Source organism: Dipodomys spectabilis, unplaced genomic scaffold (assembly GCF_019054845.1).
Source record: "Dipodomys spectabilis isolate Male_0828 unplaced genomic scaffold, ASM1905484v1 ptg000173l, whole genome shotgun sequence".
In the NCBI taxonomy this organism is placed as follows: Eukaryota; Metazoa; Chordata; class Mammalia; order Rodentia; family Heteromyidae; genus Dipodomys; species Dipodomys spectabilis.
In genome coordinates this window covers 7,134,094-7,140,093 of record NW_024870850.1, presented here as the reverse complement: position 1 = coordinate 7,140,093, position 6,000 = coordinate 7,134,094, and positions in this window count along the sequence as shown.

The following is a 6,000-nucleotide window of genomic DNA, read 5'->3' as shown; positions in this document are numbered from 1 at the left end:
TCTGAGATAGAAGAGATGGAGTGAGCTGTCTATTCCTCTCTGTCATTTGTGGATACATGAAAAGCAATTATATCTAGGCCATAGAGCTTGTCTAGTTCCCACACCAAGTCACTGAGTACCTTGAACAAGGTCTGCATATGAAGTATATGAAGATTAGGTCTGTATCTGAAGCAAATGAAGGAATGCTTAAGAGATACTAGTAGGCAAAAACAGCAATTATAACCAGGTGCCAGTTGCTCATGCCTGTAATCCCATGTACTCGGGAGGCTGAGATCTAAGGATTGTGGTTCAAAGTCAGCTGGGTCAGAAAAGTCCATGAGACTCTAATCTCCAATAAACCACTAGAAAATCAGAAGCGAGTGGCGTTGTGGCTCAAGTGGTAGAGTGCTTGCCTTGAGCTGAAGAGTACAGGGACAATGCCCAGGACCAGAGTTTAAGCCTCATGACCGACAATAATAATAATAATAATCTCCAATAAGGACATTATTTGAGCAAGGAGAAGACAGTCTCCTGGAACATAAAGGTTGTCCTGGTGGTGAGGGATCCTGGGGATGAGTAATCATCCAGATGCCAGTGGAAAACTGCACAGATAAGAGGGAGGGTGTCAGATCCTAAAGGGAGTCACTTTGTGCTTGTCCTTTCAAAGCTAAGCACAGCTGAGAGGTCAAAAGAAAATAGTTGAAGAGCATGTCTGTCTGATGCCCATACCTGCTTAACTGGGCAAGATGTTATATGTATTTCCTGTTATTTTTATATGAGGTAGGTTTTTTTAGGACTATGGTTGTGTAACTGGGGATAGCTTAAAATTATCCAAAAGTGCAGCCTCTACTCTCTTCTCAAAGCCATGATTGGTAGTAAATTTTTGATCTGGAAGCATATATATATATATAATTCTGGTCTGGTAAAGAGGGAAAGGCTGGAGTGTTAGTAAATCAAAAGCCTCTTCTCTCAAGTCTCAAAATAGGACATTTGGCCATTTGGGTCTAATAGACCTCACACACACATGTAAAGCAGTATTCATATACACTCTAAATACTAAAGCATGTATCTAAGATCTTGTCCCCATTGAAAGATGTCTGGGAAGCTTCACAGGAAGCTGTTATGCAGTGTAAGGGTCACCACAGGTCAGGTCCCCCAGTCAGCCAGAGAAATGCTTTTGCACACCAGAGTGCTAAGCAGGCTGTAGTGCTCTGTTGTAGGAAATTGGCTTGACTACCAGCATAAACCATGTTTATTGCAGCATTATTCACCATAGCTAAGATATGGAACCTATCCAGATGCACCTCAGTAGATGAATGGATGAAGAAAATGTCACACACACACACACACACACACACACACACACACACACACACACACACACACAGAGGAATTCTATGCCTCCATCATGAAGAAGGATACTGCCTCATTTGTTAGAAAATGGAAAGACTTGGAAAAAAATAATATTAAGTGAAGTATGCCAGACCCAAAGAAATATAGGTCCCATGGTTTCCTTCATTTGCAATAATTGGTATGTGTCTAGGCTAATCTTATCAAATGATCTGAAAAGCTCAAAAGTCATGTGCATATGACCATATGAAATGATGCTCAGCAAAATGAACCCCAAGATACCAACACAATAGGTTTTTCTTTGTTGTTTTCTTAAAATGTACTTTTTTTTTGTTTCTTATGTATGCTCTACCTCCTATGGTATATCCCTGTTGTCAGAGTATTTGATTTTGGTACCTTGAATGTTGTATATACATTTATCTAATTTGGGGAGCGGAAGGGTAATAACAAAATCTGAAACAAGGACACAGGATGACCCATTGCAAGAATGATACTCACAAGACACTATGTCAAAATGAACTTTACAAATTTGGGGGGGAGGCTGAGCAGTGGGGGAGGTGGGGAGGGATGGGGAGGGAAGGGATGGTAGGAGACAAACAAAGGGGGGGTGTAACAATGCTGGAGAAGAAATATACTCATTACCTTACTGATGTCACTGTAACTCCTCTGTACAGTATCTTTACAATAAAATAAAAAGTTTTAAAAAAAGAACCCCACCCCAAAATGGCTTGGATTCCTTCTATGCTCAAATTTTGTCAAATCAACTTTTACCTAAATAGAAGTGACCCTGTTCAGTTCTTCTCAGTATTCCCACAGCTGTGAAATTGTCTGGTGTTACCTCTGGGATACATATTTCTAGAATAAAACTTTATTTCTTTAACCCCAATCTCAGGTTTAGATTCATGTAGACACAAGTTCTCACAGGACTTCTATACCTGAAAACCACTAAAAGACTTGAGATTCCTCTTCAACATTAATAAAAGGAGAGTTAACCACATTGCCTGAATGGTGTGATCAAGTTTCCAATTTTAAATTTCTGTTAACTGAATTATGAATATCTTTCTTTAGCCTTATAACAATTGTTAAAGCTCCTTCATTAAGCTTAGAATGTATAAGAAGTCACCTTTAAAATTAGTATTTCCTGGGCTGAATTGGAAAGTAATTCATTTTGAAAGTGGGCCCAATTTTGTACAAGGCAGATTATTTCTGGTTAACTTCCACTCTTGTGCAATTGAGCTCAAAGACTTCTCTCTTCTGGAAATAGCACTATCATACTTATAGCCAATGGGATGGGAAAACTTCTCCTGCAGAACAGGAAGACTTTAGCTATCATTCCTGCAGCCCAAGGAGGAACCTGCAGAACTGTAAAGGTTAAATGCTGTGTGTATATTCCAGACAACTCAAATATCTCCCCAGCCCTTCTGTATCTACACACTCAAATTGATACCAAGTCTGACTCTGCTCTTTTTGTAGCAAACTCTTTGCTTTATGGTTCTCTGGAACCACTTGATGGAGAAATTTGCTATTTATCTTCATGGCATGAATAGGTGGGGGTATATTGATCTGTTGCACCTTATACTGCTTCTGAGGATTATTATGCTCCAGAATTTCTTGTTTGACTTCCTTTCCAGTTTTTCTTAAAGAATGCTCTGAATAATATACCATCCTGGCAATCCAACAACAGAACTTTCCATGTCACTCATTGATAAGATAGGACAAATCTTCAGATGTCAATGTCCCTGATCAGCCATTATAATGCAGTGACAGTGATGGATCTTCACCAATCAATGTCCTTTAAGATTAAGGGGCCATTATTTGTTAGGAAATGGAAAGACTTGGAAAAATTTATATTAAGTGAAGTAAGCGAGGCCCAAAGAAACATAGGTCCCATGGTTTCCCTTATTTGCAATAGCTAGTATATGTCTGAGTCAAGCAGAAAAGGTCAGATAAGTTGATGTTGGGGGAATGAACCCTAAGATATGTATCCAAATGTTTTTTTTTCTTTCATGTAATTATTTCTAACACATTTATAAGATTATTTCTTTGTTGCTTTGTATGTCCCTCCCCCACAGTATAATCCCTGCTTTCACTGTATTTGATGTCCATATAATTTGTGGAGGAGAAAGGAATAAACAAATCATTTATATAGGGATACAAGTGGACCAATTGCAACAATGAGATGTACAAGTTGTTATGTTGAAAATGAACTTTCCAACTTGGGTGGGGGGTATGGGGGGGAGGAGGATTGGGTGGGGCAGTGGTAGGAGGATGGGAAAGGATGGGAAGGGGAAACAAAGGAGGAGGCTACAATGCTTGATAAGAAATGTACTCATTATCTTGCCCATGTAATTTTAACCCTTCTGTACACTATTTTTACAATAAAAAAAGATTAAGGGGCCAAAGTTATTTGAGGGGAAAGTGAGGTAGGATAACCTAGGGAAACTGAGGCAGGGTAAATTACTGCCAGTAATTAAAAACTCAAGCTTAAAGCTCATCCAGAAGGTATTTATCCATCTACATTTTTACTATTAAGGGAATAAAGTCATTTCAGGGGAGAATGAGGAAAGATAACCTAGGGAAAATCAGGCGTGGGAAATGGTTACCAGAAATTACAAAAAATCCTCAAACTTAAAGGTAATCTATCCATTTCCCTTAAGATTAAAGGAAGAAAGTCATTTTAGGGGAAAATGAGGCAGGAGAAATTGAGGAAACATGGTACATAGAAGTACAGAAGCATTATCTTTGCTTCAAAGAGAGACAACACGATGCATTGCTTCCTGGGAGGTGCATATCTTACTGTAGGGCTAGATCTCTGGCAGGAGGTAAGTGTGAACGACACACACAAGGAACACACATCGGGAGAACAGGCTTAAGCAGGTCTCGTTTATTTCTGTGCAAGGGGGGTGGATTTTATAGCCCTAGCTTTTTTAATCTCCTGAGTCCTTCCCAGCCAATTACTTAGCGGGGGGGGGGGGGGGGGGGGGGGGGGGAGTTGATGTAAGGCACTTGAGACAGGCACTGCTTGGTGACAGGCACTGATTGGTCCCCCAGGGGCATGTAGGGAGCGTGGACAGCTCATGGCTGGCAAGCTAGGCAGTCGTGCCTGTGGGTCATGTCTCTATGAGCAGGAAGTGTGCTTCAACTGCTACTCTAGCTGACTCAACCAGATCTGACCGGCACTACCCACATCTTACCCCAAGAATTAACATTTGTCTGGCAGGAAATATACCTTCCTGGGAAAATGCTCCCCCAAAACTTAAGCAACCTACTACCCACATTGAAGACAACATGACTCCTTCCTTATGTCAGTGATGAGCATCTCTTTTATGGCAGGATGCATTGTTATCTGGAAAGAATGCCCAAAACATTCAGAAATTCAGAAAGTGTAACACCAGGAGTGATGAAAGACAAAATTCCTTTATCATATAAACATACCTGACAGCCAAAGAGCTGTGTGCCTTTCCTTTAGAACATTCACACTCTGTTAGAGTGTGTCTCTGTCTTTCTATTTGTCTACATGCTTACTTGCTTGTTGACTTACTCAGTAAAGCTCTGTCACTTTTGTTACCATTGTGACTTGTTTAGAAATTCTTATTCTGTGATCAAAGTCAAGGACCCTAAGTCAAGAGTCCCTACTTTTAGTGGGAAACTTCTGTAATCATCACCTGCATTTGGTGACACTACAGGTCAGTATTCTAGGTCTTGCTTCATTTGCTTAATGTTTTCCCCAAATGTTTCTATTTCTATTTCTGATGGATCAAATTGTGTGTGTGTGTGTGTGTGTGTGTGTGCCACATTTTCTTGATTAATTCATGCACTGCGGGGCCTCTGTGTCGAGTTCATAACTTGGCCATGGTAAACAATGTTGCAATAAACATGGTTGTGCTGGTGGCTTTAGAGTGGCCTCATTTTTGTTCTTTTTCAACCTCTCTGGAATGCAGTATTGAGGTTCCTCAAAAGACTAAACACAAAGCTTCTGGTGTTCACTGTTTAGTGTAGTGTTCAGATAATACAGTCTGGTTCTTACAGAGTGTTTGTAAATATCCTCCGTTAAGGGTAATTGTATGAATGTATTCTAATAAGACCAGGTATATTTGAAGGCTTATTAACATCATTTAAGTAGAATGACTTTATTTTTTCCTTAGAAAGGGAAGGCTGTACTTCATTATTTTTATTTTTTTATTTTTATTTTTTTGTATTTGTAAACATTTATTGTCCAACTGAAAAAGGCTTGCATCAGCACACATTGTACAGCCTTGCAAATTACACAGAAATTGAAAAGAAGGTTCCTAAGTGCAATGAATTTTTGATGTCCAGTAATCTGTTGCAAGCAGTGGAAACAAAATTTAAACCACTTGAGAAATTTCCAGCTCTCTGAATATATACATATACATACATATGTATATATATATATATATATATATATATACATATTTTATTATTTATTTATTTATTTATTTTAGGGTCCGGTCGTGGGGCCTGAACTCTGGGCCTGGGTGCTGTCCCTCAGCACTTCAGCTCAAGGCTAGCTCTGTACCACTTGGGCCACAGCCCCACTTCCGGCTTTTTTTTTTTTTTTTTTTTTTTTGCTTATGTGGTGCTGAGAAATCGAACCCAGGGGCTCATGCAAGCAAGGCAAGCACTCTACCACTGAGCCACCTTCCCAGCCCC